This window comes from Cervus canadensis, chromosome 7, assembly GCF_019320065.1.
Source record: "Cervus canadensis isolate Bull #8, Minnesota chromosome 7, ASM1932006v1, whole genome shotgun sequence".
Taxonomy (NCBI): Eukaryota; Metazoa; Chordata; class Mammalia; order Artiodactyla; family Cervidae; genus Cervus; species Cervus canadensis.
Window position 1 is genome coordinate 81,092,377 of NC_057392.1, and position 13,228 is coordinate 81,105,604.

Sequence of the window (13,228 nt, forward strand, 5' to 3'; positions counted from 1 at the left end):
CGCTTGGGCGGAAGGAGGAGCCCGAGGCGCGCCGAAGCTGCGGGAGGCGGCCGCTTCCCGCCGCCCGAACTGCCTCCTGAGCTTCTGACCTCAACCCCGCGCTTCCAGCCGCCCCGGACGGGCGCTGGGCGCCCGGAACCGCCCAAGATGGCAGAGGCAGCCCGCGCGGGGCTGCCCTGGGCATCTTGGCCCCGGCCGGCCGCGCTCGACCAAGCCCCTCTTGGTACTCTCCGGGGCTGGAAGGGTTAACGCTCTGCGCGCAGCCTGGGAGCCCCCTGATCTTGATTAATTCAGCCGTCGCGCTCTTCCCAGCCACACGGGCGGGGGCTCCTGCTAGCGTAGGTGTCTCGGTTTTAAGTGATTGAATTTCCCCAGGAATGTTATTTAAATTGACTTGCGACTGGGATTCGCTTACCATCCTTCTTGTGATCTTTCTGATTAAAAATAGATGATGACCAATAAAGGCTAGCGCAGCCCCGCAGCGTTCCCAGAGCTTGGGAGGGTTGGGGACCGCAGGATGGTTTTCCCTTCAGGCAGATCCAGAGGGCTGGGAATCCAGTACCCTCAGTAGATCTCCAGAGCACATAGAGAATTCTCCCGAGAGGCTAAGGTCACGGCACCACGGAAGTATTCACAGAGGGACAGGGAGGACTCGGCCAAGGTGACCCGAGTTGACGCCGACGAAGGAGAGAAGGGGCACCTATTTTCCCAAGGGCTCATCCGACAAGTACCCACTGCACTGGAGGGGCAGAACAGGGATTTGGGTTTGGGGTGGAAGGAGGCCTCTCCTCCCGCGTAAGTAACACATCCGTGGAATGTCAGAGGAACTTGGCAACGTTCCTGAGCATTGATCTGAGTCTGAAGGGTCTTTTTCAAGGTTATTCTTGTTTGCAAAGTTGGCCTTTAAGGGCCTCTGTGCTCCAGTTAAGCGCATGGGGTCGCGTAGTCACCACTCCCTCCCTGGTTAAGCACCTTGGCACAAAAGGAGGGCTGGCAGTTACGTGGTCCTTGACACGGTGTCTCTGCTGGGTGGTGGCCTTAAGCAGCTTCTTAAAAGAAGGTGGCACCGTGAAGAAGCTAGGGACTTGTGCTTTTATTAAGGTTGTCTGAAACAGTCATCTTTGTAGAGTTAGGATTTATTCATTCCCTCACCCCTAAACACGTGGTCCCTTGTAGAGAAACCAAACAGGAAATTCCGTAGTCATCGAGAGAAAAAAGTAAAAGCAAAGGAAAAAATATAGAGACACAGGAAACTCAACTGTAGGTCAGTAAAAGCCAAGATTTCTCTCAGAGTAAGTCACACTGTATCTCCCTAATAACCTTATGGAACAAGGTGAAGGGTGCTGGTTGATTTAGACATTTCATTGCTCCTCCTAAATGAAAACCTTCTAAATATTTCTGCAGCTGGGAGCACCTTACTTTTGCCACACACTCCAAAGCAATCCCTCCTCCTGGAGAAGCTCTGAAGTGTCCCTCAGACAAAGCTACTTCATGTGAAGCTTAGTTGAGACAAGTCCTTCTTTCTAAGCCTGTCTAAAGCCAGGATAGTTCTCTGCCATAGTTTGTTTTACTACGCATGCCCGCTAAGTTGCTCCAGTGGTGTCTAATTCATTGCTACCCTGCCAGGCTCCTCTGTCCATGGATTCTCCAGGCAAGAATATTGGAGTGGATTGCCATGCCTTCCTCCAAGAGATCTTCCCGGTCTAGGGATTGAACCCACATCTCCTACATCGTCTGCATTAGCAGGTGGGTTCTTTACCACTAGCCACTTGGGAAGCCCTTGTTTCTCTATAGGGAAGCCTAAAACCTATTTTGTAAAGACTGGATAACAAGGGACTTTGAACTGTAGTAAGATAACAGCGTGGAAATGATTCATTTTAAAACAATGAAAATTATATTATTCTTTCATTCACCCATTCTTTCGCCAAATTTGCACTGGACATTTTCTGTGTTCAGGGAACTCTGCTAGGTACTCACCATTATGGAGAAATAAATTATTCCTCCCCAGCATGGAATAAACCCATGTCTTCAGCCCCAGCTGCTACTAAATGGAGTAAAGGAGATATTCCACAGAGGGAAACAAATGGCAGTTTCCTCTCTGATCATGGCTTGTTCTTACTTTCCCAAAGGAAGAATTAATGGGTTTCAAACAATCTCAAGGATGAAAGCAGTCCATAGCTTGAGATGGGCTCTGAGTATGAAGTTGAAAAAAATGTGAAGACCTCTTTGGGTTTTTATTATCTGATCTTTTAGGATTTCTGCTAGTCATAGTAGGAGCAATGGTGAAAGTAAAGGGGAAATTGTATGGTTGACAATGCATAAGTGAAAGTGTCCTGCTTATCCTTATTTTGAAATTACTTAACAAACAGCATTTAATTTGTTTAATTTCTGTCTGCCTTTAAGAGAGTTAGAATTTGTTTGCAGAATATTAGGACACAGTAGAAAAACAAAATAGATCCTATATACAATAGAATATTGGCAGAGTTACTTCTATGAAAACAAAGAAAAGGATGAGGTCTGCAAAATGAGTATGGAATGGATTTTTATTTGATTTTTTCCTTTCCAAATTGATAGTCCCAAAGCATTAGCCATTAAAGACCCTCTACAGAAACTGGCGCCTCTTTATTTCTTCTCTGATCTCTCAGTCTCACTTAATTCATTTTTGTTTGCCATGTAATTTATTGTGTACAACCTTTTGAAGGGAAGAAAAGAAACTCTATAGCTTTAAAAGCACCAAAAAAACCCCATGATCTTCACTACTCAGCATCCTTATTTTTTATATTTCTCTAACACACAAATAAATGTGTTAGCTCCCAGGAAGTCATAAATTCAAGCCACTTAGTGAGGAAGATGGAATTTAATTGTATGTTCCATAGAATAATTGAAAGATAAAGGAAGGTCACAATATAGAAATTAAAAAGAAACCTTATTTTGTTGAAAATTGGCACCAAACTGTGTGTAAATAAGTGCAAAAAAAAAAAAGGACTGATGGAAGGGGATGGGAACTGAATTTGTCCAAAAAGCATGGTCTCTTGGAGTACAGCTTAATCAAGTTTAAGAACAAGTAACTGCTTTATCTTGCTGTGGTGCTTGAAGAATATTTTCTGAAAAATTTATCTTCCTTGTTATTTACATTCATGTGAATGAATGCCAAGTAAGCCACATTTTTCAACTTTATAGAACAGAAGAAAGTAAAAAGAACACAAGCAGGCTGGCTGCTATTTCACATGCTTCTGGAAGTGTCCTAACAGCTTGAAAAAGACAGGGTGGCCCCATCATGCAACTTTCTGTCGTCTCATATGGTACCTGGTCCCGAAGGGAATTTCTCTCTGAGGTCTGCTGTGAGTTCGTGCCTTTAAACCTGGAAAGCAGTGACTCTGCTCTTCTCACGTCCCTCCTTTAAAAGGTCTAAACATGGCCAGTTAGGACCTTGTAAACCATTCGGTTTCTAAGAACCCCCTTTTGGATGTGCAGTTGATTGGTTAATGTCCTCATTTCATGGTCTCCCTCCTGTGCAATATGGCCTTGTACATTGAGGGTTTTATGGGTAAATAGTGTATATCTGCATAAATGTGTCTACCTAGAAATGATTTGTGATCTGAGATATTCTGCTTTGACATTCTTTTCAAATCATATTGCTTTCATCACTCATCTAATAAATATTTAATGAAGGCCCACTCTGAACTGAGCATTCTACTTTGTTCTGGGCACACTATAAAATCAAACGTTTCCCTGTCCTTAGGGAGCTTGCTGGGGGTGAGGAGGTAGGGGTGGGGGAGAGAACAACAGAGCTAATCAGTCAAATTAATAAATCACTAATTCCAAACAAAGATCAATGATTATAAAAGAGAAATGCAGGGACTTCCCCGGCAGTCCAGTGGTTAAGACACTGAACTTCCACTGCAGGGGACAAGGGTTCAAACCTTGCATGTGCAGCCAAAAAAAAAAAAGTGCAGGGTCTGTGAGTTTTCACACTGGACATGATCTGGATTGAAGTGGGGTGGGGGTGTCAGCTGGAAAGCTTTCCCTAAGAAAGAGCTCCTTAAGAAAGGGCAAAACTAGGAGAAGCCATGTACTCCAGGCGGAGGAACCTTCACAGGGACCAGTTCCCCGGGTGGGAAGACTCTCACACATCATCTCTTATGCTTGGGGCAAAGCCTGTGTAATTTCTGCCTCAGCAGTTGAGACTCTGTCAAAGATTAGTTTTAAGTAGAGTCAAGTCATGCCTCAGTGCTGTTCAAGTTTAAACCAAATCCGGTTCCCTGTAGGGTCTGTAACAGGTTATGTGACCATAGTTTCCTCTGCAGTCCTCCTCAATCTTTCCTTGGAGACTGGAAATTCCAGCACTGTTTTCTCTTCTCTCCATCTACACTAGCCAGACTTGGAGTGAAGTTTGGATTTCCTTTCAGCTCCATGAGTTGGCAGCTTGCCCAAAAAAGGCTTCTTCAAGTCAAATGCTCAAAGTAGACGAAAAGTCAAAATGAGATTGTTGTTTTCCAGTCGCTAAGTCATGTCCAACTCTTTGCCACCCCATGGACTGCAGCACGTCCCTGTCCCTCACTATCTCCCAGAGTTTGCCCAAGTTCATGTCCATTGAGTTAGTGATTCTTTCTAACCATCTCATCCTCTGCCACCCTCATCTCTTTTTGCCTTCAGTCTTTCCCAGCATCAGGGTCTTTTCCAATGAGTTGGCTGTTTGCATCAGGTGACCAAATTATTGGAGCTTCAGCTTGAGTGTCAGTCTTTCCAATGAGTATTCAGGGTTGATTTCCTTTAGGATTGACTGGTTTGATCTCCTTGCTGTCCATGGGACCTCTCAAGAGTCTTCTCCAACACCACAATTCAAAAGTATCAAGGTGGTTTGTATCTTTTGCTCAATTTAGGCACAAAAGGAAATAGAAGTCTTCCTCCCATGCTTGAAACTAGAAACAAAAGGTTGGGTGTATTCAGGCTCTTAGGAAAATTATAACATCCTCATTTGTATTTGGCCTTTCAGCTTTCAAAATATTTCCCCATGCATTGTTGTGTTCTCTCCTTCCTACATTCTTATGAAATGGTTTGAAATCATCATTTATACCTTTTTCCAGGTGAAGAGAGGTTAAAACATCTGAATCACAGAGGAAGTTGTTGGCAGTGCTGAAAGTGGGATCCAAGCTTTGTGAGTCCAAGTCTGGTTACAAAGAATGGGGAAGCCTCATACCACCTCAATGACTTGCACCAGGCAAAGGAACCCCTGTTCCTTTGTGTTCCCTCCACCAACATCCGATGCATTAAGAGCCCATTTATAAGGAAAACAGAGCTGGACTCTGTTCTAGACCGTAAGTATGAGACTCTTCTGAGGACATAAAGCTTTTATTTCTGTCATTTTTGTGGCCACTTTCGGTAACCCATTAATAATGGTTCAGGTAATAATGTGATAGGCCAGCTATTTTTGTATGCATTTCTGAAAACAACAACAAAAAAAAGCATTCCCCTCCTTCACTCTGTAACATTCTTTACATGAACTAAGTCATCTAATTCACATTGATATGCTAATGGTACATGCTTCAGAAAATAAGAATATACTGGGTTCTGAAACACAAAATGAATATAGGAAGCTGTCAGTGACTTAGCTTTCTATATTTAATTTTGCTTTATAACAATTCATCAGTTAATTTCTCATGGCAAACTTTTCTATTGCTGAAGATTAAAAATCAAACTGTAAATATGAGAGATGTTTAGTGAGACCAAGAAGATCTGAAATTAGAATTGCAGTTATGTCAGCTGAATAAATTTCTTTTTCACTCATACTTTTTTAAATGGTCAGATAGTTGCAGTTAGAATATATCTGTCAGTAAGCTGATGTACCAGCCAAATGCTCACACTGGCAGAAAAATCACATAGCATGAAATTATTTCATACAATGATATAATTTCATAAGGTGAAACATTTTTACACTCCATTATTTTATTTTATTAATTTTTTTTTACACTCCATTATTTTAATTCGAAGCTAGAAATATATTCTTTGCCTCTCTTTCATTACAAGGAGAAATTGGTGGTTAATACCTCCTTCCACATATTCTCTGTAGCCCTAGATAGTGTGAGGTGCATGTTTTTGGCTCAGGATCCTGCATGTGACCTTATAGATACAGGGCAGCAGGACCGGGGCCCTGACCCAGCACTCTGCTTCTAATGTAAAATGGCATGGGATAACTCTTCAATGAGACTTGCCTTAAAATATAGTGAATGTAATCAAATATCCAAAATTGCCGTTAACAGTTTTCATTGAAGATTTATGCAACAATGAATTTTTAAAGAGCCTCTTAGGTGTAATCTTAAATTTCCTTTTCATCTTGATTTTTCAGTCTTTCCTTTCTATACCCTTTACTTCAATAAATGACTGCCTGAGACAGCAGCCAAACCCCCTGCTTTAGCAATATTGCCTTTTCCCTTTTGCTGTGCCCTCCACCAGTAATTCTCTTTTTCTATCTCTGTAGGTCAAACTGGGAGATTAGCATTCACATACACACACCGCCATGTGTAAAAGGGACAGCTTGTGGGAACCTGCTGTAAAGCCCAGGAAGCTCAGCTCTGGTGCTTTGTGATGACTTAGAGGGTGGGGTGGGGGTGGGGGGTCAGTAGGAGAGCGGTCCAAAGGGAATATATGTGTGTACACACACACACACACACACACACACACACACAGCTGATTCACTTCATTGTGAATTGTATTCTAATTATATTCCAATTAAAAAAATACATATAAGACACAGCTCCCAATGTCACTTCTTCTCCAAAATTTATACAATTCATCTCCAAATCCACTGACCCCAGCTGGAAATTATCTCTTTCTTCTCAGAATCCTCTTCACATTATCTCTCATTTGTGACAGTTCTCATTCTCTACTTCACCTTTTAGGTATTGGGTACATATGTTAATCCTGGGGATTTCAGAAACCCGTTCATGGCGGTAGACTTTGTGTCTGGGCACCTGTAGAGCCGTGGTTTTCCATCTCTCTGTGAACTGGTGCCATTTTGACCAGTGCTTTGGGAAGCTCACCTGAAGAGTTCCCCTGCTCACACACTGCCGTCCCCCCATTGCTATGCTGTTTGAATGTCAGCTGTGCTCCTGTCTGCTTGACTGTGTGCTGCTGAGAGTTCTCACTTGTTCCTGTCAACACATCATCTTACTATAGGCACGATTTTTGCTGTTAGGTCACCCTTCTTCCTGCAGGAACGTTTATACTGCTGACCATGAGTCATACGACCCATTCTATTCATCATTCCATGGGACAGGCATCACCTTGTATGCGTGGGGCTCATTTGGGACAAAATGGACCCGTCAGAGATGGGAGCACATCTGTGAAGAGCTTACAGCACTCCAGAAAGCCATGGCCACATCATTTAGGAATCTCTGCCTTGGCAATTTGAACCTCATAGGTGCTAAATGTGTTTTTATGGAATCAATTGGAGAAGGGGACGACAGAGGATGAGGTGGTTGGATGGCATCACTGACTCGATGGACGTGGGTTTGGATGGACTCCGGAAGTTGGTGATGGACAGGGAGGCCTGGCATGCTGCGGTTCATGGGGTCGCAAAGAGTCAGACACGACTGAGCGACTGAATTGAACTGATGACTCTGTTTATATTTTCAACCTGTAGCCCTTTCTTGAGTAACAATACCATGGTTTTGCTACCTGCAGAATGGAGTATTTTACGTATGTATTCTTTCAAGCAAAAAGAATATTTCCCCCTTGTTAGCGTCTCTAGACCAGGAATTTAGAGAACAAGCCTGTATCTACCCCGTGACCTGCCTTCTGAAACCCTTTAGCCTCAGCTACTGGAAGACACAATTTTAACATGTTAACTTTAGTACCTGGGCCAGTCTTGGGCATTTTTGCTTTTAGGTCTGTTCCTCAACATTTACAGGATTGTTAATCTTGTATCATAGGAAGGCTGCCTTATGACGTAGGTGGGCTGATCCCTGGAGGGGGCCTTTTCCTGTTAGTGGGATTCTGGCAGGGTTCAGCCAGTGGGAGGATGGAGGGCAGTTGAAAGAAGCTGGAGTGGGGCCTCTGGCAGCTCTCCCATGCTCCCGTAGGTCTGCGGTGGGCAACCCCAGCCCCCAGACTCCCATAAGAACACTTCCTCCTTCCTTCTGTTGCTAATCACCAGGCTACTTCCCCATCTCCTGAGGGCTCTGAGCTGTTGCTGTGTAACCAGTCTCTTGTATTTCATTCTGTTTTAAGTCCCCAGAATGGTTTGTTTTTCCGGTCGGACTTGACTGATAGAGTGCCGCTGAACCACCTTCTCCAGCTCTAGGGACATAAAGATGACAAATCACAAGATTCCTCTGATTGTATAGATTGAAGGGAATAGTATTCTTCACTCTGTTGCCAAAGACTGGCTTCCATCCATATGGAAAAGTTGGCCTCAATTGCAAGTGACAAGCAGACAGTGTTAATACTGCTCTGTGACCTTAGGCACATAGTCTCTGGGTCTGCATTTCTTCATCTGTAAAGTAAATGGTATAATAATATTGACCTCATAGAGTTGTGAAGATGAAATGAATGAATACATGGAAAGTGCTTACAACACTGCTTGGCACATAGAGAGCTCTATGTAAGTGTTAACTATTATTATTTAACCAAAAAGAGCTCATTATCTTTTCTTGCCTGTTAGTTTAATTCTGAAAATGGTGAAGTACAAAGCTAATTTGTTGTAGGATTTTCATGACTTTATTAGATTTGTAACTTGTCTTCCTGAATCAGCCAAAGACAAATGGAAGCCATTAACTTCACAAAATTTAATATTTGGCCTGAGCTTTATCATTGGCAATGCTATCAGAATTAGCCACATAAGTTTGTTACTGAATTTGGAAAACAGTTTGGAAGCATTATATCTTCCATGAAATTCTCCCTTTTGAATGATTCCTTTTAGAATTCAATCCAACAAAGCCTTGTTTTCCTTATGAACCTGTCGAAGCTTTCTCTTTTTTCATCATGGTAATTATGTAAATGGCCGTGAATCCTTTTTGGTTTTGGCTGCTGGAGAGCTCAGAACTAAATTTAAAGTTTAGTTGTATAATTTGTGCTGGTTGCCCCCACCTCATATTTGTTTCTACTTAATTTGGCCTTGGTTTTATCATTCAATTTATTTTTTGATTGATTCCATTATATTTCACCATTTGTATTAGTGTTATGTGTTACAGCAAATTCTTTCTGGAATAAGATGTGATAAATAAGTAAGATGTGTTATAAATAACACTAAATTCAATTTGTAGGGTTTTTGAAGTGTGTTTTCCATCAATTTGTTATTCTGTGTGTATATTAGTTGCTCAGTCACGTCTACTTTTTGCGACCCATGAATGTAGCTCACCAGGCTCCTCTCTCCTTGGGATTCTCCAGGCAAGAATACTGGAGAAGGTTGCCATGCCTTTCTCCAGGGGATCTGCCTGAATATGTTATTCTGCATCACCGAATTCACTGGGCGGGGGTGGGGGGTGGAGGGGGTTAGAGGAGAATGGGTTGGGAGTATAGGATTAGTATATATAAACTATTGTATGTAGAATGGATAAACAGTAAGGTCCTACTATATAGCACAGGAAACTATATCCAATATCCTGTGATAAACCATAAAGGAAAAGAATATGAAAAAATAATGTATATATATGTATAAGTGAATCACTTTTCTGTACAGAAGGAATTAACATATTGTAAATCAACTATACTTCAATGAAATAAATTTTAATGAAGAGATTAATCTCTAGGTAAAAAATTATATTCATAGGTAGCTGAACTTTTCAGCATGGCCTGTCTTGGGAAGTTGAAGTGGTTTGGTCACATGCCTCAGTCATTTTTATTTCAGAATCAATTATAATAGACTGCCAAAGTCTTACAGAGCGTGAATTCTATGGTATGTTATTATTATTTGGAAAAAGCATTTTGTGGTCAAGTAAGTTTGGGAAATGCCCAGTTACAGAAAATTATGTTTCACTGCTTCAGGATTTTTTAGAGCCTGAATTAAGGTTCATTGTGATTCTCTAAGAAGGAAACAATATAAAGTAGAATTTTCCCAACTTGCATAATCAAGGAACTCTCTCCACTGCAATTTTTTTTCCTTCTTAATTGAAACTCCAGTTAATATTTTGAGGAGTTAGGATTCTCTTATATAAGCTGATTTCCTATAGACTGGATTTTCCCTACATAGTTTAGGCAAGTACTACTTTTTAATTAAGTACTTATTATAAGTACTTTTACTTATAAGTAAATAAGTAAGTACTTATTTACTTTAACTAAGTCTAATTAAGAAAATAGGGCTGTTCACCATCAATTAAGAGCAGTCTTTAGAATCAGGAATCTTGAAGATTTCTTAATTCTTAAAAATTCATCTTATATAATAAAAGCAGATTGTTTGGAAGTAAATGTCCTTTTTTAGTGCTGGGTCCTCACTGTTTCTGCTTAAAATCAACTTACCTGGACAGAAATATAAAATCAATGACTATGTCACTAATGTGACATATAAACTGTTCAGTATCATGGAGCCATGATTTAGTTTTAGACAAGAGTTAGATTAAAACTGAGTAAGAATAGAGTTAAAGGGATCAAGCTGTGAATATAACAATTTTCTAAATGACGTGCTTGGGAAATAAAAGTAATCACTTTTGAGCACTTTTCCATATATAAATCTCAAACACAAGGCACAATTTTATTAAGATTGACAAGGCTAATCTATAATTAAAGCGGTTCGGAAAGACATTTAACCGTGATTTACTTTTTCTTAAAGCTGAACAAAATGGATGCTGTTAAGTGGAACTATCTAATAATACAGCATTCTGGCTGCCTGTCTTTGGTTCCAGAGAGTATAGTGGTGCTGGCGCCAGAATTCTAGATTCCTGTATTTATGGGGACATTTATTCCCACAGAGCCCCTCTTCCAGCACAATTTTCCTACCATAACCAGATTAAAAACAGCTCAGAAACACAACGTTTGTTTCATGCTTAACTTTTACAAAAATGCTTGCACATATATTATTTTGTTCATTTTAACAAGACAAATGAGAAAAGTGTTAGCAGAGACAATTATGCTGCATGGTTAGGAGTGTAAGCCACACCTGGATTTAAATCTGATTCTACCATTCGTTCTGGACCCTTGAGCAAGTCACCTAATTGCTCCGAGCCTCCGTTTCCTCCTCGATAAAATGGGAGTAATAATAGGGTCTAATTTATGTGAAGATTAAATGAGCTAATCCAAAGTGCTTAGTGCAGAGTAAATGCTCATTGCATGCATTATATATTATATAATGTATAGATTCAAGCAGAAGAAAGTGAGAGTCAAGAGAGTGACTTGTTCAAAGTTGCAAAAAAAAAAAAACCACAAAGAACCAGGGTTTGAACTCTGACCTTGCCATTCCTAGAGGGAAACCTTTTTGACGGCTTACCTGATGCGCTCCTTGCTGACCCTAGCAGGGCTCTAGCTCATGACCTACCATAGCATAGCAGACAGAGTGTGTGGGGTAGTTGAAAGCATGTGAGTTTTAGAAATAGACAGATACGAGTTCAAATCCAAGTGTTGCCACCGGTTTGCACCATTAGTGAAATCGTGATAATGATATCCTCTTCAGGATGAGAATTCAGTGAGATGATGTATGTCAAGTGGCTCGTGCATGATAAGCTCTCAGTAGATGTTGATCGTTGTTGAGAAGTGATGTGTAGTTGCGGGTGGGGTGGGGATGGGTCTCTGTATTAACCTGGGGAGAATAGGAATGGACCTAGTCCTCAGCCAATGTGGTGGAGATATAAACTCCCATTTTATTCCCTCTACTCAGATATAAAGAGATAGAAAGGCTTCTCATCCCTGTTATTTTTTAACAATCTTGTTTATAAACTTTATCTGCATAATCCAAAATAAAATATTAAAGCTCCTTAATAGGCTCTTAGAAGTAACATCTTGGCAAGCTCTTCTGAGCATGTTTACTACATCTTGGGTTTGTAGTTACAGTGAGTCAATAGATACTTCTAGACATAATTTAAAACTTACACTTAAATACTAGATGCTTAAAAGAACATCAGAGAATAGAATATTAAATAGTGCCCCACCAACATTTGATATTAACTACTGTCAACTGGGAATCATATAAGTATTTGGCTGCTGCAAAAATGATGTCTTGAATTCCGTGAGCCTGGCAAAGAGGGCAAGGAGTAGAATCAGGAAGCACTCCCCTGGGGAGGGGAGATTAACTCTACTAAGGAGGGGAATTATAAACTGAAGCTTGAAGGAGGAGCTGGGACAAAAAAAGACACTGAGCACTGTGGGTCATTATAATGTAAAGTGTGTATAGCAGTTCTTACAGCCTAAAGATCTAGAATAAATGCAGGTGTGATGGAGGAAATGTTTATATCACCCCCAAGTTCATATGTTGAAGTCCCTAACCCCTAGTGTGAAGATACTGGAGACAAAGCCTTTAGAAGGTAATTAGGTCATGAGGGTAGAGCCTTCATGAATGGAACAGTTAGTGCCTTTTATTTTTATTTATTTGTTTATTTATTTTTTTAATTTTAATTTTTTTCAGTTAGTGCCTTTTAAAAGGGACCTCAGAGAGCTCTCTTGGCTTCCTTCTGCCACATGAGGAGAAAATGAGAAGAAGGCAGTCTGCCACCCTGAAGAGGGCCTTCATTAGAACCTGACCATGCTGGCACCCTGATCTTGGGCTTCTCACCTTTCAGAGCTGTGAGAAATAAATTTCTGTTGTTTATAAGACCTGCAGGCTATGATACTGCACTATAGCAGCCCAAACTGACTAAGATAGCAAGAGCCTGAGAATACATATAACTGTAAATTTGAGAGGTAATTCAATTTTCCCCAGGTCTATGACAATAACCATATTTTCCTACCTCTTGCCTTTCCTCGCCACCTCCACCCTCTGGTATAAAAGTAAGGCACCCAAATTATTTCAACATTGTGGTAGATCATATTTTCCAAAGATAAGTATATAAGATATATATATACACATATCTCCCATCTCACATGCTGTTATAATGTGACATTAACATGCCTCCATCAAGAGGTGGGGTATATGGTCCTTCCTCTTGAGCCCATAGTATGCAGCACAGGTGGCTCTGGATGATTTCCAACAGTAGGTCATAAAAGATGGTATGACTTCCACCTGGCTCTATCTCTTGCAGCACTCACTCTTGGAACCATGCTCAGGCCACCTGGAGAAGCGTCCTGTCGATGCTCTGGCTGACGG

At 41.0% G+C, this 13,228-nt stretch overlaps 1 long non-coding RNA gene across 1 annotated transcript; it reads left to right on the forward strand.

Moving 5' to 3' along the window:
- The first annotated feature begins 244 nt into the window (after positions 1–244).
- Positions 245–12,952, forward strand: LOC122444986. The gene is made up of 3 exons (XR_006270408.1): positions 245–1,746; positions 5,088–5,318; positions 12,551–12,952. It is a non-coding gene; the product is annotated as an uncharacterized LOC122444986 (long non-coding RNA).
- Positions 12,953–13,228: the final 276 nt, after the last annotated feature.